The 22,646-nt window shown below is 37.1% G+C and overlaps 1 long non-coding RNA gene across 1 annotated transcript; it reads right to left on the reverse strand.

The window, feature by feature from the left end:
- Positions 1-5,270: 5,270 nt before the first annotated feature.
- Positions 5,271-22,619, reverse strand: LOC140687102 (uncharacterized). The gene is made up of 4 exons (XR_012061205.1): positions 22,547-22,619; positions 20,920-21,109; positions 7,064-7,293; positions 5,271-5,379 (listed from the first exon to the last, which is right to left on the reverse strand). It is a non-coding gene; the product is annotated as an uncharacterized lncRNA (long non-coding RNA).
- Between the last annotated feature and the right edge of the window lie 27 nt (positions 22,620-22,646).

A 22,646-nucleotide genomic window follows, 5' to 3' on the forward strand; every position in this document is an offset into this window, starting at 1 on the left:
CCCCTATAAATATTAATGCAAATACCCTCATCATAACAGTAGCAAATCAAATTCAGCAGTCATATTAAAACAGTTACACACCATAACCAACTGGAATGTGTCCCAGGAATGTAAGAATGTTTCAACATACAAAAAAAATTTCACATTAATAGAATGAAGAAAAAACCTACATGATCATCAAAATTATGCAGAAAATCCTTTGATAAGATCAACACCTTTTGATGATTAAAAAATACTCAATAAACTAGGAAAAGAAGAGAATGTCCTCAAAATGATGAAGCCCAAAAATGATTAACCCATAGCTAACAATATACAGTTGATCTTTGCAGGGGTTAGGGACACCGACCCTCTACACAGTCAAAAATCCACGTGTGGGTGGAGGCTATAGCTCAGTGGTAGAGGGCATGCTTGGCATGCATAAGGTACTGGATTCAATCCACAGCGCCTCCATTAAGGATAAAAAAAAAATCCACATATAACTTTACAGCCAGCCCGATATATCCATGGTTCTGCATCTGAGGATTCAATCAACCAAGGTTTGAATAGTACCATAGTACATGTGCATTGAAAAGAATCCATGTATGTGTGGATCTGCCCAGTTCAAACCGTGTTGTTCAAGTGTCAACTGTACTCAATGGTAAATGATTAAAAGCTTTCCCCTAAGATCATAAACAAAACAAGGATTCCTACTTTGGCCAATTCTATTGAACATGCAGTATTACAAGTTCTAGCCAGAACAATTAGGCAAGAAGAAGAAATAAAAGACTTCCAAATTAGAAAGGAAGAAGTAAATTTATCTCTTTTCACAGATGATATGCTCATATACAGAAAACCCTAAGGAATCCACAAAAAATTTTGGAGCTAATAAATTAATTCAGCAAAATGGCAGGATATAAAATCAACACACAAAAATTGGTTGCATTTCTATACATTTGCAACAATCAGAAAAAGAAATTTAAAAAATAATTCCACTTGAAATAGCATCAAAAAGAATATAATACTAAGGAATAAATTTAACGAAGGAGATCAAAGAATTGTACACTGAAAACTACAAAATATTGCTGAAAGAACTTAAAGGAGAACTAAATACACAGAAAAATTTCCTGTGTCCATGGATTGGAAAACTTAATATTGTTAAGATGACAATACTATCCAAAGTGATCTCCAGATTCAATGCAAATCCTAACAAATCTCAATGTGGTCCTTTAAAGAAATAGAAAAACCTATCCTAAAATTCATATGGAATCTCAATGGACCCCAGTTAGCGAAGATCATTTTGAAAAAGAAAGAAGTTGGAAGATTCACTTTCCTGGTTTCAAAACATACTACAAAGTTACAGTAATCAAAGCAGTGTGGTACTGGCATAAGGACCAACAGATAAGCCAACGGAATAGAACAGAGAATCCAGAAACAGACTCTTACATACATGGTCAGTTGATTTTCAACAAGTGAGCCAAGACCATTCAATGGAGAAAAGACTCTTCTCAACAAATGGTGAGAGGAAAACCAGATATCCACATGCAAAAAATGAGAAGACCATACACAAAAATTAACTCAAAGTAGGTCAAAATAGGTCAAAGATCTATAGCTAAAACTATAAAAAAAAACATATAATAAAACATAGGGGCAAATCTTCATGATATTGTATTTGGCAAAGATTTCTTGGATATGACACCAAAGTCACAAACTGGACTTCATCAAAATTTAAAACTTCTGTGTATTCAAGAACAATACCATGAGAGTGAAAAGAAAGCCTATAGAATGGGAGAAAATATCTGCAAATAATATATCTGATAAGGGATTAAAATCAGAAAATATAAAGGAGTTCTATAACTCAACCACAACAAAACACAACCCCATTTTTAAAATGAACAAAGGACTCAAATGGATATTTCTCTCAAGGAGATATACAAATAGTTGATAAACACATGAAAAGATGCTCAACATCGTTAGTCTTTAGGGAAATGCAAATCAAACCCACAATGAGATAATACTTTATATCCATTAGAATAGCCATAATAATATTTTTTAAAAAAGGAAAGTGACATGTATTGGTGAGGATGTGGAGAAACTGGAAACTTTGCACATGATTGGTGGAAATGTAAATGGTGAAGCCACTGTGACTGTTCTTCAATAAACTAAACATGAAATTATCATATGACCCAGAAATTTCACTCCTAAGCATATACCCCACCAATTTAAAACAGGTGTTCAAAAACAGATGTATACTAATGTTCATAGTATCTCTATTCATATTAGCCAAAAGGTGGAAATAACCCAAATGTCTATTGACAGATGATGAATGGATAAACAAAATATGATGTATACATACAATGGAATATTATTCAGCCTTAAAAAAGAAGGACACAATGACACATACTGCCACAGGAATGAACTTTGAGGACATTACGCTAAGTGAAATAAGCCGGTTACAAAAGACAAATACTGTATGATTCCACCTTTATGAGGCACATAGAATAGTCAAATTAATAGAGGCAGAAAGTAGAATGGTGGTTGTCACCAGCTGTGGAGAGAAGGGAATGGAGAGTAATTCTTTGATGAGTACAGAGTTTCAGTTTGGGATGATGAAAAAAGTTCTGGTGATAGCTATACAATGTGAATGTACTTAATGCCACTGAACTGTATACTTAAAGATGGTTAAAATCATAAGTTTTATGTCCTGTTTATTTTACCGCAATTTTAAAAAATTGGAGAAAAAAAGAATGAAACACTGGCACATGCTACAACATGGATGAACCCTGAAAACACGCTAAGTGAAAGAGGCCAGACACAAAAGTGCACATATCATATTATTTCATTTATATGAAATATCCAGAACAGGCAAATCCATAGAGACAGAAAGCAGATTAGTGGTGCCAAGGGTTGGGCAGAAGGGGGACTAGGAAATAACTGCTTAATGGATTTAGGGTTTCCTTTGGAGTGATGAAAATTTATTGGAACTCCTTAGCTGTGATGACTGCACAATACTATGAATGTACTTAACGTCACTGAATTGTATTCTTTAAAATGATTAAAATGGTAAATTGTATGTTATGTGTATTTTACCATTATTTTTAAAATTGAGCTTATTATTTTTCCTTAATATATACTCTTTTTACTGCATCTTCACCTCAGGTAACAGTATCACCATCCACCCCAGTCTTCCAAGCAAGAAACCTCTGAGTCAGCCTTGACTCCACCCTCTCCCCTTACCCCACACATTCCATCCATCATCAAAATTGTCTCTGGTATCCTTCCCCTCCTCTCTATGCCTACTGCCTTTGATTACTTTAGACTCTCATTATTTCTCATCAGGACTACTGCAGCTCTCTCCTAACCCTTCTCACTGCCTCCAGTTTCTCCTCCCTTCAACCCATCATGCACATTGCCTACTCAACTAGCTTTCTAAAAGAGCAATCTCAAGATTCTGCTGCCCTGCTAAAGACCTCTGCTGACTCCAGGAGAAAGTTCCAACTCCTGATACATCCTTCACAACCTAGCCTTAACTATCCAGCATCATTTTTCCATCTTTCACTCCAGCCACATAATGTCTTGCACTTATAGCTATTCCACACCACCGTATTTTGGCTAGCACTGTACTCTCTTCGTGGAACACACTTCTACCTTCAGCACACTTTTTCTTTCTTCAAGACCAACCTAAAAGGTCACAGCAGCTCTGATGTTTTCCCTCCACTCTCAGAATTGAGCCTCCATCCCCATCATACTTCTGCAACACTTGTTACAGTAAATCACACCCTGCATTTTAGTTTTTTGTGGAAAATTTATCTCCTTTGGATTGTGAATTCCTGAAAGGCAAATACCATGTCACATCTTCCTCATCTCTATAACCTCAACCCTCAGCACAGTACTTGGCACGTGGTGGTCTCAAAATGTTGGTGAGCTCCCTCTCCCATTCCCCTCAGCAACTGTTCTAAATCTCTCCTACTCTCCTCAGATCCTTTCCCCAACCTCTGAAATGTCCATCTGAACTGTCAGCAGATGACCTCACCAGAAAGAGGCCATCACCCATGAAATTCTGTAATTTCGGCCCTTGCCATACACCTCCACCTCCTACATACACTTCCCTGCATACCCATCCAAATTTTCCCCATCACTGCTATTCACAGAGGAAGATGTGTCCCTCCTCCAGCCCAAGGCCAATCCCTTCGCTGTGCTCCAGAATCCCTCTCATCTCCTCAGTACTTCCTGAGTCATCCTTCTCTCCCTTTACACCTAGATTCATTCAACAAATATTTACAGAGTAACTCTCTGTGTCTGGATGCTGGGATTATGATGGCAAATGAGTTAGATAGTGTTCCAGTTAGTGTTCCGTAAAGCTTCCACTACAGTAAGAAAGATAGACAAGTAGTTTGTAAACGGACAGGAAGGAAAGGAATACGAAGATACAGGGAATAAGAGGTAGGCCACTTTTAATAAGGAGGTCATAGAAGGGTTGTGTGTGTGTGTGTAGGTGACATTTGAGCAGATGCCTGAAAGATGGGAATGAGTTTTCTACATGAAGGTCTGGGGGATGAGGATTCCAGGTAGAAGGCACAGCAGTGCGAGGATTCAGAGAGAAAAAGACAAGCCAAGGTTGTCTCATTGGCCTATAAAGCCCTGCAAGCTCTGGTCCCCGTCACCTCTCTGACCCCATTTCCCACTATCCTTCCCCTCCCTCAGTCTACTGGCCACCTTGCTGATTTTCAATTATGTCAGGTCTACTTTCACCCTACAGCCTTTGTGCTGGCTGTTCTCACTGCCTGTAAAATTTTCCTTAGACATTTGCTTGGCTAACTAGCTCAGTTCTTTGTCTTTGCTCAAAAGTCACCTTCTTGACAAGGCTTACCCAACTACCCTTTAAAACTGCTATTCATATCCCCCTACTATCATGGACACTCCTGATCCCCATTATCCTACTTTGTGTTTTATTTTTCTATGGTGCCCATCACCTTGTAACATACTACATAACTGACTTAGTCATTAAGTCTACTGTTTATTGTGACTGCCCCCTCACTAGAATGTAAGCTTCATGAGGGCAGGAGTCTTTGTTTTGTCATTAATGTATACTAAGGACTCAGAATAGTGCCTGGCACATAATAGGCACTTCACACTTATTTGTCAAATAAATTAATTCTTCAAAACGTACCTCAGATATCAGGTCATTCACAAAATTTTCCCCAGCTGTGACCAATCCCCACTCTCCCCCAAAAAGATGAAATTAACTCCTCCCTTCTTTAGGCCAATTTTGTATCTTGTACCATTGTCGCATTTTCCAGATGATATTGCTGTTTGTACATCTACATTACCAGGGCAAGATTCGAGACCCATCTGATTTATTCCTACATACTTGTAGAATTACTGTTACTGACAGCTCAGGACCTAGAAATAGTAAACATGTATTATTTTGATCAATAAACTAATAAAACCACACTAAGATCAAAAGTCTGGAAATACTCCGTTGGTGAAGGTGTGGGAAGACAGGCCCACCCACAATGTTGACGGGACTGTAAGCTCTCTGCAGGACAAAGTGAAAATATCTATCAGGTTGAACATAAATTTTGACCCAGAAATTCTACTTTTAGGAATTATCTATCACATTTTCTCATTCATGTATTCTAAGAAATATTACAAAGATATTCACTGTGACATAGTTTATAATATCAAAAGAAAAAAGAATAGCTTAAATGTCTCATTAGTAAGGTCTTAAACAAATTTTAGTATATCTATAATAGCATACTCTGCAGCTGCTATACAGGATGAAATATCTACATGCACAAATGTGGATGGAATAAGTTCCAAGATATATCAAGTGGAAATAGCATAACTCAGGTACACATATAGTATGCTAATATGTATGTGTCACAAAAGGGAGGAGATTAGACACACAGATGCCTATATATGCACAGAATGTTCTGGAAAGATAAACAATAAACTCTGAACAATGGATGCCTCTAGGGAGAACTGGAGTACTAGAGGTCAAGGTGAGGGGAAAGCTTATGTTACACTCTACACTCTGTTACTGTTTGAATTTTTTTATCATGTATGTTACCTTTCCGATAATAATTTAAAAATTTTTAATAATAAAAGAAGCCTCAAGGGTGCATATTGGGCAAGGATGGAGAAGGATTCAGCCCTCCATTATGCCTTAGGTGATTGATATAAAAATGTCACTTCTTTGTCAGGAGCCTCTGTCTTCAGTCTCCCTCTCTTGGTGAGAAAGGGGATAAGAGTGGATCTGGAGACATGAACTAGGAACCTAATCTTGCCATAGACCCATTCCTTGAAAGATGTGGCCATGGCCCACTGGACAGTGTCCACAGCATCTTGATTCAGATGTTAAGATCCATATATTATGTGAGAGGCAGTGTTTCCCTGCAGTGGCCATATTCAGAATGGGAGTTCTGAGTAAGGCCCAGCCTGACATTATGAGGATAGGAAGATTGTCTTGACTCTAAAAGCCAGCACTGGCCAGGAGAGTCTGGGGTGCCAAGAGATGAGGGCTAGCTCCAGTACTAGGGAAACTGTTTTGTCATGCAGGGAAACTGAAGCAGAAACCTTGGCCCATGAAGCAGAAGGAAAGAGAAAGGTAGGGGTTTGGTAGGCTTAAGTGTTCCTAGGGCTCACCTCAGGCAGTCAGAGGAAGGCAAAGGTCCCTGGGCTTTTTGGAGAATAGAGTGAAGGACATATGGTGTGGGAAATGGCAAAGATACAGAAAGGGAAGTGAATTAGTGGGGTATAACCTCCATCACTTAGCCTAAAGCCTTTTCTGTTCCTTCCCAACTTCATGGGCCAAAGCAGATATCATAGAATTGTTGGGTTCCTTGCTCTTATCATTCTAGGGCTGGAAAAGTCCTTAAAGATGTTTTGAATGATGTTAATATCCTTCCATACTCTAAGCTCAATTCATACATTCACAGAACTAGCAAAACCATCAGAGACCATGGGACCTGGTATACAAGGCCCTTCTCCTGCTTTCTCCTCAGGAGAAGCAGGTCTGGAAGAATTTCCCCCACAATCTTTCTCTGTCTGGCCCAAGTCCCAGCTCCTAGTAAGAAACCCATACCTCAGACAGCTCCACTTTCTTCTCCTCCAGATCCAGCTTAAAGTCAGGAGGCGGCACAATGCTGAGAAGCCCAGAAAGTCCCCCAGATTCCTCTGTGGTCAGGCCAACTTCATTAAAATGAATTTTATTCTCTGAGGATTTGATCATGGAGGTGTTACTGCTTTCTTGATCACTGTTCCTATGGCCACAGGCTCACAGTGAGAAGGGAACAGGTATATATCAGCATCTTCCTGTAAAAGAGATTTGACCACATTTATAGTCAAACATGCAGCAGGCAACCTTGCAAATGGCACAGCATGAACAGAATTAAGAGAGTTCTGAATGACTTAAGTCAAAAAGAACATTAAATAAAATAGTACATGTGAAAGTATGTGTTCTATCCCTGGTTCAGCTTATGTCCTTAATAGCTGTTAACCATCCATAGCAGTATTAACCTTCATATCCAGAAGGGAGATCATACAACTGAAAGGTTGTAAATTGGTAGCCGTCAGGCCAAATAAAACCCATAGACCTGTTTTGTATGATTTCAGTGTCAAAAACTTGTTTTAAGTCAACTTTTTAAAAATCACTATCTTTCAGTGAAAAAAAAATCAAAATTCCAGTCAATGCCCTCCTGTCAAAGGCTATCAAGAACAAAGTTGGGTTTACTGACTCATTGCAATGGGGAAGATCACACAATATGGGAAACTGTGGGACATCTCAGTCAGAGATGTTAGAAATGACTTATTATAGGACTTGAATTTGTGTTAGGTTTCTGGGGAGGATTCAAGGAAAGAGGCTTTGCTCTGATTTAGATGCTATGAGGAAGTGGGGAACAGTTCTATGATTGAGTATCTTTAAACTTTTTATCTAAAAGGTGGGAGAAAAGGAGCAAGACTAAAGCTATTATTGATAAGGAAGCAGAAGTAATTTATATTAGGTAGGATGGGGATATTTGGTGATTTCTGTTGTTTGGATAATGTTCTTGTTTTTGTCTGTGTTCAGAAAGGATGATAGGGTTGTCTTGTTTTTGTCTTGATTCATCACAGTGACAGAGTGGCCTTGTCTCTGTGATATTAGTGTTCTGCAAAATTGTTTATGTTTACCAAGAAAAAGCGACAGTCTAACTATGAGCGTCATAACAGCTCCTATCAACACCAAGGCTTAGATGATAGTGCCAGGTCAGCTCCAGACTGTCACAAGGTGCTTTCTCTTCCTCTGTCTCCCTCTTGGCCAAGGGCACATGGAGTCAGGCCTCAGGACTTTAGCCTACTACCCAGCTCTTTACCACTGCCAAAATTTTGTTCATCAGGAGACTTTCAAGAGAACATCTATAGTTGGACTAAGGCTAGTCTCTCTTTCTCCTTCTGTTGCAGGATGAGTCCCCAAATCCCCTGACATGACGATGGTTGCACAGTAGTATTTAAAACTCTGACCAGAATACAGCCAAGTGCATCACAGGAAATTAGCAGAAACTAAATGGTTAGTAATCCTTGTAATAGATCCTGAAGGCAGGGGCCTAGATTACCAAACCCTGGCAATGAAAACATGTCCGAAAATCCAGCTTGCCTTTTTCAGCGATTCAAGTGATTTTGTTTTTTTCTTTTAGCGTAGTCACAGGCAGTTCAGCTTGACCTGTATTTATATAGGTGCAGCAAGAAGTGTTTGCTAAAGCCCAAATTTCTCCTTGGTTGGTTAGTGACTTTAAATTTAAATTGGTTGGGCTTCCGAGCAGAAGTCATCAGTTATGATGTCTGCTGAGATCAGAGACAAGTTTTGGATCACCTTTTCCAGTAGTATTCTCTCTCTCTCTGGGAAGTGTAGCTCATACAGCATGCATGATAATGGAGTAGGTTATCCCTCCTGGGAGTTTTCCTGAATAGCCTACCTCATTTTGGAGATTTCTGGAGAAGTGGTAGTTTAAAATATCTGAAAGGCCCTTAACAATTACCCTGAATACACTGGATAAGTTAGTGTACAGCAGGTAGGTAAAAGCCTGATGTCTGCATAAGAAGTTGGACCCTACTAAGGCATAGGTTGTATTGGGAGTATAAATAAATATTTATCATGATGGGAGTACCCAATTTTTGGACGCTTGAGGTGGACAGATTGCTTGAGTGGAGTTACACAGTTTCTGCAAACAGGTTGGAGTGTCTCAGGGGAGAATAAGCTGACTGTTGCAGCAAAGATAGCCCCAACATCAGTTCCCATTCCCAATGATCTAGGTTTTACCTGTAGGGCAATAATGGCCTCAGTAGAAGCATATTGTTCAGGTCTGAGTTTTTCAAGACCAAACTTTGGAATTATGTGAGAAAAACTTAAGACCAGAAAGGACCTATAGAAGGATATCTACCTTCTGAGGTGTTTGAAGTTATTACATTTTTTTTGTCAGCAGGATTAGGTGGGAAAGCAACAGTTCCAGGAATGAGTTAAATTCAGGGCAATACCTAAGGTCTGAGAAATATGCACTAGCATATTTTTCTTCTTAAGCGGCAAAAGGAGACCACAGTGGGTCAAAAGTAACAGGATGAAGATATGGGAGATCATATAAAGAAAACTTTTAGTCAGTTAAAGACAGTAATAGGCAAGATTAGTAGGAGAACAAAGGGTATGAAAGCGGTACTGAAGAACCAAAACAAAAACCTTGTTCTGCATAAGCTGTTTATGTGTGCAGTTAGCATCTTGTTCCTTGGACAGAAGCTGCCCACAGTCAGCAGATTTCCAGAAAATGTTTGAGAATCCTGTTTGAGGTCCCCCAATGGATTTGATGCCCACTACTCTGGAGAAAGTGTGAATGTCTTTTTATTTAGGAAATATGCATCAAAAGATCAACAACTTGGAGTTTTATTGTTGTTTCAGTTATCTGTCAAAGGTTCTTTTTGTAGAGGCTCAAGGGCAGTTTCTTTCTGATTCTTTTCCAAAAGACCGAATCTCCAGATTTCAGATAACGCAGAGCTCCTTAGAATGGTGTTTTGGAAATGCAGCTTGCACCTACTGGTGGTAAATCTAGAGGTAATATACAAATCCCTACAGAAGTTAGTCATATAAGTTGATAATGGGATCAGTCTAGGATTGGAAGTAATTCCCAAATGCATGAGTAGTTAACTCCTAAGGACTTGTGAGTCCTGGAGGAAATTGATCTTATTGTATCAAGGGCAATGGCAAAACTTCAGGTTTCTGAGAGTTTTGATAATTAGGAGTTTTTCTCATTACTTTAATTCTCTTTATTTTTGCTGAAGATAGTGGATGATACGGACAGTGTATTTTCCAAATAAAAGGTAAATGGTATACATAACTAAAAAAATAATGGTGCCAGTGAAATGTGTGTCTTTGTTACTGGAGAGATAAATTGAGACCCGCTTCCCCCCAAAGTTGGGCATTTAAAAATCAAGCAATTTTTCGCCACCAGTATGTTCACAGTTCTCCTGCAAGAGAAAACCTCAATCCACCCTGAAAATAAACAACAATAGCTAGAACATACTTATAGTTCATTTGGAGCTGTTCACGGGGCCTCAAGGCTTTGGTTCTTGTCCATGTCCTACCTTTGTAGTCTTGCCAGGAATATGTCACTGGCAAGTAAGATGTGCATTGGAAAATCCTCAGCAATGCCCTTAAAATTACCCTGACCCATCTTTGTTCAATGTTGTCAATTTATGTCTGGTATTTAGGCAATATCAAGAAGCATTCTTGCTAAACTCCATTTTTATTATGGCTATTTCCTTAGATAACAGCAAAACATCTATGTTTTTAATTTGCTGTCTATTTTCTAGGGATTACTAGAGATGTCAGGGAATCTCTCTTTTTGGATTAAAAAATTTCTTGAAATAATAATAGATTCACAAGAAGTCATAAAAATAGTATGAAAAGGGTACCATGTACACAGTTTCTCCCAATGGTAACATCTTACATAACTATAGTGCAGTATCAAAACCAGGAATTTGATGTTGGTACAATCCACAGACCTTATTCAGATTTCATCAGTTTTACATACATTCATTGCATTTGTGTGCAGTCCTATGCACACACAGAATTTTATCACGTGTAGATTTGTGTCACTACCACAATCAAGATGCAGCACTGTTCCATTACTACGAAGATTGCGCATTGTATCCCTTTATAGTTACACATCCCCTCTCTCCACCCTACTTCACCCCACCCCTGTCTTAACCTTTGGCAACTACCAATCCATTTTCCATCTCAATAACTGTGTAATTTCAAGAATGTTGTATAAATGGAATCATATAGTATGGAACATTTTGAGATTGACTTTTTTTTTTCACTCAGTATAATTCCCTTGAGGTCCAACTAAATTGTTGCATGTATCAATAGTTCCTTTTTATTGCAGAGTAGAATGGTAACCAATAGCTGAGAAGCCTAACAGAAGACAGTGAGACAACCTGAGATTTAACAATAGCAGAAAGCTGTTACTACCGCTCCTAGGACTCCAGGAACAAATGGTTAGTGCTACCAGATTCCAGAGCTTGGGTCTCTTGTAGAAGATGGAATCATAGCCAACCTCCCCTGTGGGAGCTGGATCTATGTGAGAGCTAGTGTCATCATGGGGGATGCTACTTCATGTGGAGATAGGAGTTAGAGTAGAGGAGGGTGCTAGTAGAGAAATATCCTGGCTTCTGCCTTCCTCCTGCTTTACGTTCTCCCTCCATTGCCTTGCATTGGCTGAACCCAACTGGAAGACAGATGACTGGCTGCCTGGTATGGGTAGCCTGCAGTTGTCACCTTGCCACAAAACTGAATACATCAGGATTTAATAGTCCCCGGACAATGAATAACAACTAGGGGCTTCTCCTTCTTCATGAAAGAAAAGGAGGGTGGCTGGGTTTACAGAGTTGCAGTGACGGACACTGACATCTAAAAGAAAAACCAATATTATTTCATAGGCAGATAGGCCACCAGCCAAGAAGTACTGAGTATTTTCTGTCAAAAGAAGAGTCTTTAGAAAGAGGAACCACTATAGTTAGTAGAGACTTTAGAACGAAATCAAGGGAAATTTTCACATATTCTGCTACTGTTGCTATAGCTCTTAGATGAGGTAGATATGCCTTGGCTACTGGATCTAATAAAAAGCTGAAATAAGAAGCAGGCCTCTGATGATCCCCATGTAACTGACCAGTACCCTTAATGATTGTTCAGATTTTTCACGAACAAATTAAGGAAGGGGCTTATAAATCTAAAATTCTGGAAACAGATCTTTCTGTAGATGGTTATCATACTAGTCTTCGTGCTTAAATATGACATGCTTTTTTTAAACTTGAAAATTTTACAACCTTAGACATATATTTACATTAACATAACTTTACTCATGTGAAAATAACTTAGGCAGAAAACCTCTTTTTTCAATTTATTAGTTTTTTTTAAGAATTATGAGTTTAGTAGACAAAAGAGCTCTCATAATAGTTTTGAACTAATTAAATTTGGAAAATTCCAGATAAACCTAATGATTCCTATTGTTTTTAATTTTATAGAATACAGGAGCAGATCTTTGTGCTATTTAATGGCTATTTTAGGAAACCCAAAGATAGTTCAGGCACAAAAAAAATCCTAATAATTTTATTAGTCTAAATTTGGGTCCTGAATTTAGGAAAGGCAAAATCAAGAATAGTGGAGGAAACAATATATAAGTAATAAATATCTAAAGAAAAGAAGTATTTATAGGCAATGTTGTAAAACACACAGCAATGAACAATAATGATTATTTGGAATTTAATTTTTTTCAAAAATTAAAAACTCTTTTAAAAATTATTTAAGAGTATGTCAAAAAGCACCAAGAGTTAACAGAATACTTTTAGTGACAAAAAGGAACCTCTACTAATCTGGACATGAAATAATTATTTTACAGAAAAAAAAGCCAAAATTCTCAGTTTCCTCCTTTCATATATTATTCATGTAACAATTTTTAGTAAATGATTTACTACTATACTTTTATATATGTGTATTTAGACATACACAGATGCATAAATATACAAATATGTAATAAATTGAAAATTTCAAAACATAATTATCATATATGTATGTTCATGTATAACTGAAAAATTGTGCTCTACACTGGAATTTGACACAACATTGTAAAATGACTATAACTCAATAAAAAAAAATTTTTGGATCTTAAATGCAAAAAGTTAATAACAAGAACAATTGTTTTAACTTCTCACATCCTATGAACATTAAACACAAAATAAATATAAATTTAATTTAAAAATATATAATTATCAGTATATTAAATCAAACAATGTATAGATCATATTTAAATTACCACCTTGATAAATTATAACTGTCTCAACAAATAAATAGAAATGATAACCATTATTTCGTATACATATTCTTATTTTGTATTGTACTTCTATAATTATTATACCTAGCATAGTTAACCATTTATATTATCAAAGTAACTGATTTTTTTTTCCAGACACAAGGGAAAACTAGAGAACAGAAAACTAAGAATTCTTTAGCTATTTCTTCCTATGAGTATACATTTAATACCACTTAAATAAATTTATAGTGGCAAAAATAAACATATTTGTAATATCATATATGAAGTCACTTGCATTTTTTTCATATTTTATTAATCTATTGCCATTCTAAGAAACAGGATAAAAGTTATACTTAATGACCAATGTTTTTTGTTTGTTTCTTACATAGAAACTGTCCGGGCATCTAAACATTATTTATTAATTAACTTAATCATTTGTCTAAGGTCTTAAAATTAATTGAAGATCTGAAAATTATAATTTTTGGTAGCATATTAAATCCTTATGATTTGTAACACTGTAAATATTTATCAAAATTAGGCCTTTTAAGATGATTTTTTAAAGATATATATACTTATTATTTCTTTTAGTTGAATACAATTACATATTTTTCTTTAATTTAAATAATATACTCTACCAAACATTTAAAGAATTAACACCAATCTTTCTCAAACTGTTCAAAAACTAGAAGAGAGGAAACACTTTCTTCTCATTTTATGAGGCTAGTATTACCCTAATACTAAAACCAGGCAAGGACACTAGAAGAACAGAAAATTACAGGTCAATACCCCTGATAAACATAGATGCAAAAATCCTCAATAAAATATTAGCAAACCAAATTCAGTAATACATTAAAGGGATCATATACCATGATTAATTGGGACTTATTCCAGGATGTAAGGATGGTTCAACATCCACAAACCCATCAATGTGATACACCACATTAACAAAATGGAGGATAAAAATCATAGGATCATCTAAATAGATGGAGGGAAAGCATTTGAAAAACTCAACATCCATTTATAATAAAAACCAACAAAAAAACTGGGTATAGAAAGAATGTACCTCAACATAGTAAGGCCCACAACTAACATCACATTCAATGGTGAAAAAGTGAAAGCTTTTTCTCTAAGATCAGGAACAAGACAAGAATGCCCATTCTCACCACTTTTATTCGACATAGTATTGGAAGACCTAGCCAGAGTAATTAGGCAAGAAAAAGAAATAAAACCCACCAAATCAGAAAGGAAGAAGTAAAACTATCTTTGCAAGTAACACACTATTATATATAAGAAATCCTGAAGACTCCACCAAAAAAAACTGTTAGAATAAATGCACTCAGTAAAGTTGTAGGACACAAAATCAATATACAAAAACTAGCTGTATTTCTATAAACTAAAAACAAACTATCAGAAAAAGAAATTTTTAAAAAATTCCCACTCACAATAGCATCAAAAAGAATAAAATACCTAGGAATAAGGAGAGGTGAAAACCTGTACATTGAAAATTATGACACTGATGCAAGAAATTCAAGACACAAATAAATGGAGAGATATTTGTGTTCATAGATTGGAAAAAGCAATCCAAAGCAATCTACAGATTCAATGCAATCTCTATCAAAATTCCATTGGCATTTTTCACAGAAATAGAACAAATAATCCAAAAAAATTTTAGGGTACCACAAAAGATCCCAAATAGCCAAAGCAATCTTGAGAAAGAAGAACAAAGCTGGAAGCATCACACTTCTTGGTTTCAAAGTATATTACAAAGCTATAGTTATCAAAACAACACACGGCATTGGAAAAAAACAGACACATAATAGTATATCTTAAAAAGTCTCATCAAAAGAAAAAAATTGTAACTATGTATACTGACAGATGTTAATTAGACTTATTATGATGATCATTTCACAATATATACAAATATTGAATCAGTATGTTGTACACCTGAAACTAATATGATGTCGTATGTCAATTATACCTCAATTTAAAAATTAGGGGAAAATAAAAAACAGACACATACAACAACTGAACAGAATAGAGAGCTCAGAAATGAACCTATGCATATGTGGTCAATTAAATTTACAACAAAGAATATGCAATGCCAAGAATATACAATGGGGACAGGATAGTCTCTTCAATAAATGGTGTTGGGAAAATTAGACAGCCATGTGCAAAAGAATGAAACTGAACCACTAGCTTACACCACATGCAAAATGAACTCAAAATGGTTTAAAGACTTGAATGTAAGACCTAAAACAATTAAACTCCTAGAAGAAAACATAGTGGGTAAGCTCCTTGACATTAGTCTTAGCAATAATTTTTTGGATTTGCTACCAAAAGAAAAGGCAACAAAAGCAAAAATAAACAAGTGGAACTATGTCAAACTAAAAAGCTTCTGCACAGCAAAGGAAACCATCAACAAAACGAAAAAGCAGCCTATGAAATGGGAGAAAATATTTACCAATAACATGTGATAAGAGATTGGATATCCAAAATATATAAAGAACTCATATAACTCAATAGCAAAAAAAAAATCCAATTTTAAAATGGACAGAGGAACTGAACAGACACTTTTCCAAAGAAGACATACAAATGGCTAACAGGTATATGAAAAGGTGTTCAACATCACTAATCATCAGGAAAATGCAAATCAAAACCACAACGAGATTCCTTATACCTATTAGAATGACTGTTACCAAAAAGACAAGATATAAGTGTTGGAGAGGCTGTGGAAACAAGGGAACCCTGTATACTGTTGGTGGGAATGTAAATTGGTGTAGTCATTATGGAAAACAGTATGAAGAGTCTTCAGAAATTAAAAACAGAACTACCGTATGATCTAGCAATTCAACTTCTGGGTATCTAATCAAAGGAAAAAAAATCACTATGTCAAGAGATATCTGCACCCCCATGTTCATTACAGCACTATTTAAAATAGCCAACACATGAAAATAGCCTAAGTTTCCATCGACAGAGGAATGAATAAAAAAAGTAATATTTATTTATTTATTCACTTATTTCAATCAGAAAAAAGAAAGAAATCCTGTCATTTGTGACAACATAAATAATAAGTGGGCCCTGAGGGTATGACGCTAAGTGATATAAGTTAGATAAAGAAAGATAAATACTGTGTGATATCACTTACAGGTGGCATTTAAAACAACCAAACTCACAGGAACAGAGAGCAGATTGCTGGTTGCCGAAGCCTGGATCCAGGGGGGGATGGCGGAAATGGATGAAAGTTGTCAAAAGGTACAACTTCCAACTATAAGATAAATAAGTTCTGGGGGTATAATGTACATACAGCATGGTGACTATTTTAAAAAGAAAAATTTCAAAAGATAAATCATATATGAAAACTAAGATAATTTTCTTAACTTATGAAATCAATAAAAAATTAAGAATGTTTAAATCATGAGAAAGCTAATCCTGATCTGTACAAACCAGAATATTGTGCTGGCATTATTTTTACATGGCAAATTAAAATGTAAAGATACTGGATCATGCCAAAAGCTCTTGTTTTATCTTGGAACTAAAGCCTTATCTCATCTGTAACTGTAAGTACAAAGCCTATTACACAAATACAAATTTTTCAGTGCCCACAAATGAAAAATACATAGTTTAGAAATTCTTTTAGACATTTTTTTTTACAGTTGACCCTTGAACAATGCGGGGATTAGGGAATGTAAGGAAACAACACCCCCATCCCCCACCACTATGTAATTGAAATCCAAGTATAACCTTTAAAATTTTTCTAATTAAATTTTTTTGCAGGAGGGGAAGTATCTAGGTTTATTTATTTTATTTATTTCATAGTGGAGGTACTGGGGATTGAACCCAGGATCTTGTACATGCTAAGCAGATACTCTACCACTGAGCTATACCCTCCCCACCCCAGTATAACTTTTGATTCCCCACCAAACTTAGCTACTGGCCTACTGTTGACCAGAAGCCTTACTGATAACATAAACAGTTGATAAACACATATTTTGCATGCTATATATATATATATATATATATATTATATACAGTATTCTTACAATAAAGTAAGCTAGAGAAAATGTTATTAAGAAAATTGTAAGAAAGAGAAGCTACATTCACAGTACTGTATTTATTGATACTGTGAGTTTACATTGTCTGTTTATGAGATGAATCATCTGTCAGGATCAACATCAGAATTGTCTTATAGAAAACATTTTAGATATTGTATGTATTACTAACATTAGACATCAAAAATGAAAAGATAATGTGAAAAGGAAATTCACGTTTATTTGCAGATATAACAATTCATCCACTGATAAAGAAGCAGCAGCAATATGATTGCCTTCTGAAGCCTAGTGTGGTTGACAGTGCCATGTATGGTCCATCAATGTTTGTGTGTGTAAGTTCTGATAAATTTTCACTTCCTCTAATAGTGTATATGTTATGGTAGTAATAGACTAGTATCTGCTTATATTTTATGTATTCATGATATACCTAACTTTTTCTTAATTTTTTCAATACTTCTAAGCTACATGCTTTTTCAAATTGTTGCATATCTCAAAACTTTTTCCCAACATATTTATTGAAAAAAATCTACATATAAGTTGACCCATGCAGTTCAAATCCATGTTGTTTGAGGGTCAACTATATTTAACTGACTGGATATTCCTAGAGTGCACACATTTCAATGAAATAATTTTTATTAGTTAATCTTGAAAGGTTTCCAAGAAAGGAAAATGGACAGCAAAAAAAGTGAGAGGAAGCTATTTCAGACAAATATGAAATGATCACTCTAAAAAGCTAATCCAGATAAAACAATATGAATGCAACCCCCCCCCCAGATTTCAACATATACATATACACAATAAAAGAGTGGCATTTTAAAAATATCATAGGTACTTGACAATATTTATTTACTTATTTATAATTATTTTATTTCTTATCTTTTTCTTTTGGTGGGGGTAGGTAATTAAGTTTATTTATTTTTGGAGGAGGTACTGGGGATTGAACCCAGAACCTTGTGTATGCTAAGCATGCACTCTACCACTTGAGCTATACCCTTCCCACTGGTACTTGACAATTTAATAGAGCTATACAATTTGGAAATCAGCATTTATTAATCTCCAAAGCATGGAAATGAAATATCACCTATGTTAAACAAAATAATCTCTCTCTTTTTGAAGAAGAATGGAGTTGGGCGAATCATGAGCCCTGACTTCAGACTATACTACAAAGCTACAGTAATCAAAACAGTATGGTACTGGCACAAAAACAGACACATAGATCAATGGAATGGGATAGAAAGTCCAGAAATAAACTCCAGCACTTACAGTCAATTAATCTACAATAAAGAAGGCAAGAATATAGGTGGAGAAAAGGCAGTCTCTTCAATAAATAGTGCTGGGAAAACTGGACAGCTACATGTAAAAGACTGAAATTAGAACATTCTCTAACACCATATACAAAAATAAACTCAAAATGGATTAAAGATCTAAATGGAAGACCAGATTCTATAAAACTCCTAGAGGAAAACATAGGCAGAACATTCTTGGACATAAATCACAGCACTATATTTTTTGAATCAGCTCCTGGAGTAATGGAAATAAAAGCAAAACTAAACAAATGGGATCTAATTAAATTTAAAAGCTTTTGCACATCTAAGGATACCATCAACAAGATGAAAAGACAACCTATAGAATGGGAGAAAATATTTGCAAATGATACAACTGACAAGGGACTAATTTCCAAAATATACTAACAGCTCATACACTTTAATAAAAAAAAAGCAACCTAACCCAAAAATGAGCAGAAGACCTAAATAGACATCTCTCCAAAGAAGACATCCTGATGGCCAACAAGCACATGAAAAGATGCTCAACATCACCAGTTGTTAGAGAAATACAGATCAAAACTACAATGAGATATCACCTCACACCAGTTAGAATAGCCATCATAAAAAGTCAATAAATGATAAATGCTGCAGAGGGTGTGGAGAAAAAGGAACCCTCCTACATTGTTGGTGGAAATATAAATTGGTGCAGCCATTATGGAGGACAGTATGAAGGTTCCTTAAAAAATTACAAATAGACTTACCATATGATACAGCAATCCCACTCCTGGGCATATATCTGGAGAAAAATATAATTTAAAAAGACACGTGCATCCCAGTGTTCACAGCAGCCCTATTTACAATAGCCAAGACATGGAAACAACCCAAATGTCCATTGACAGATGATTGGATAAAGAAGATGTGGTACATATGTAAACATATATATATAGAAATACTACTCAGCCATAAAAAAGAATAAAATAATGCCATTTGCAGCAACATGGATGGACCTGGAGATCATCATTCTAAGTGAAGTAAGACAGAAAGAGAAAGAAAAATGTCATATGATATTGCTTATATGTGAATCTTAAAAAAAGGACACAAATGAACTTATCTACAAAACAAACAGACTCACAGACATTGAGAACAAACTTATGGTTACCAGGAGGTAAAGGGGTTGGGAAAAGAAAAATTGGGAATTCGAAAATTGTACCTCTTGGGGAATGATGGAAATGTTAGCTATCTTGATTGTGGTGGTGGTTCCATACGTGTATACATTTTTCAAAAATTAATCGAATTGTACATTTGAAATACATGTAGTTCACTGTACAGGAACCATACCACAATAAAGGTGTTAAAAAAAAAAGAATCTCTCTTTTGGACAAGCAAAACAATCTTCTCACGAGGATTTTTCCTCTTTTTGTTCTAAGGTTCCTCTCAAATAAAGAACCTTGTTCTTGTCCAAAGTTCCCCAAAATGGCCACTGCAATTCTAAATTGTCCCTAGTGAAAAGTGTGCCAATTAGAAAGATAAGGGTATGAGTTAGTAATTGTGAGACAACACGAAGGAATCAGGCATTTGGCTCAACTTTAGCTGAGACAAGGGTTCATAGAGATGCTGCTATGCAACCGTGTATCTCCAGAACTTGGCCAAAAACCAGCTGTCATTGATCAGGAGTCAGAAACAATGCCCTGATTCTGGGAAGAAGAAATGAAACAAAGCAGTTCTCAGGAAAGACAAAACTGAGGAAGAAGTACTTGTAAAGGTTTGAAGTGGCAACCTGAGGCAAAGTTTATTCAAAAGACACTGGTTTGAGGATACTTTCTGAACTCCCCAGTTTCTAGCGCTGGTTGTAGGATAGATTTATTGGGCCTTGGTTGATAGTGTGCCTTGTCCGGTTAATTCTGATAACAAATGACCCCAGCACGCTAACTAGTTACATGACCCCCAAGCAGCTGGCATCCCCAGCTTCTCAGAGGGACAAGTTGTGTTCAGCCACCAGAGACTGAGCAATACATAATAGCTTTGTGATACCCTTAGACATCCAGGTCTGCATACCCTTTCTTTCTCTATAGACTTTTTCTCTTATAGACAAATGACATTCAAAACACTTGACAGGGGAACAGACCACAGGAGCAGGCGTAGAAAGCCAGAAAACAATTTCCCCAAGGAAAAATAAAAATCTGAGTGGATAACCAAAAAACTGAAGGGGGCCTTATTCCAAGGAAAACAAACAAAATAATCCCAACACTCAAGGGTCTCCACAAAACACCAGAGCTCAATTCAGCAAGAACTTACCTCCTAGCCACGGGCAGGATGGCACCTCAAACAGTTGGAGACACAAGGGGTCTCCGATGTGCACATCATTACTGAAGTTACTAGAGTGGAGGGTCTCAGTCCAAGGTAGTGAGGGCTTCAGCTGAATCTCTGTGAATCCTCCATTTCTGACAATGCCCTTCAGCCAAAGACACCAGGAACATACCTGTAGCTGAACAGAGGAGATGGCATACCTTGGGGCACCCATCCTAGGCACCCCAGTAAATGTATATTAGAAAGGATGTATTACAGGACTGAGGCTTGTGTTAGATGATTTTCTAGGAGGGTTTGAGAAAGATTTGCTCAAGGTTGGATGCTGTCAGGAAGTGGGGGTAATTTTTTTTGGTTAGCTTAATTCTTATCTAGGAGTTAGGAGTGGAGCAGTGCTAAAGAAGCAACAGTCACTCGAAGTGTGAGGGAGAGTGTTGTGTTTGGTCACTTTTGTGGTCTGGACAATATTTTTGTTTTTGTGTTCAGGCATAATTATGGAGTGGTCTTTCTCTCAATCCATGAGTGGTTTTCTCTGATGTTGGTGTTTTATAAAATTGTTTATGCTCAGCAGGGCAACACCATAGCCTAGCTAATAGTGCCAGGCCCCCTGCTAGCAATACTGAGGCTTCTGAAAGAAGACTGCAAACTAGTTCCCAGTTGTCATGAGCTGCTTCTCTTTTTTCACTAGCTACATTTGAAAAATCAGAATTAGCAACCCTCTTTGATAAAACATGGGCTCCTCAGGTCACCACAGGCCCCATTACTTCCCAGTACCTTGTAACTGGCCCACCCCACTCATTTACACTCCTACCTGTTCCCTGGCATTTAAATTTGCGCCCTTGACTAAGCAGAAAAGGAACCAAGCAAGCCGAGAGAGAAGTGACTTGCCTGAAATCACCCAGTGATCTGATGGCAAGTCAGAAACTACAACTTCCGTGTTTAGTTAGTTTTCCCTCCAGCAAATTCCCCTGCTAGACATTCAGGTTGTTAAATCTCTGATGTATCAGCTTCTCAACTAAATGTAGGTGAAGTCAGATAAAAACACCTCTCCCACACTTTATCAACGTGTTCTTAGCTTACTTATTCCTTTAGGGGTTCGGTGTCTCACGACATCGCCTCGGATTCTAAGAACTTTGCCAGCTGCTCCATCCACCTCTGACATTCTTTCTGCTACTCAAATATGCCAAGTGTGTTCCTCCTGAAGGTCTTTGTATTTGCCCTTGGCTCTGCCTGGAACGCTAGGCTCTCACACCTCCAGGTGGCCGCTTCTTCTGAGCTTCAGCTCAGTATCCCTTCCTCAGAGAAGCCCTCCATGACGACCTTACCTACTCACACCCTGCATGCCCTAGCACTACTACCACCTCCTCTGGGAGAACACCCGCTCTTTGCCTCCTTTAAGGGCTTCCTTGGTACTTTGTCCGCAGCTCTCCTCAAACGCGCAAAGCTGGGAGGCGGGAAACTTTGCCCAATCCTCTGCCTGTCTGGGCCCCAGTTTTTCCTTCACGCCCAGGAAGCGCTCTGAGAGCACAGATTCGGGGCAGGGACGACGCTCTCCACATCAGGCAGGAGGCCAGGCGCCTCTTACTTCACGTCTCCAGGACCGACTACCTGAACGCACCTCGCGCAGCGCCCAGCACGGCCGCGATCCGCGCGCAACCCCTCAACTGGCCCGAAGACACCACGCATGCGCCGAAACTCCCGTCCCCCCGAGATTGGGG

This window comes from Vicugna pacos, chromosome 18 (assembly GCF_048564905.1).
Source record: "Vicugna pacos chromosome 18, VicPac4, whole genome shotgun sequence".
Taxonomy (NCBI): domain Eukaryota; kingdom Metazoa; phylum Chordata; class Mammalia; order Artiodactyla; family Camelidae; genus Vicugna; species Vicugna pacos.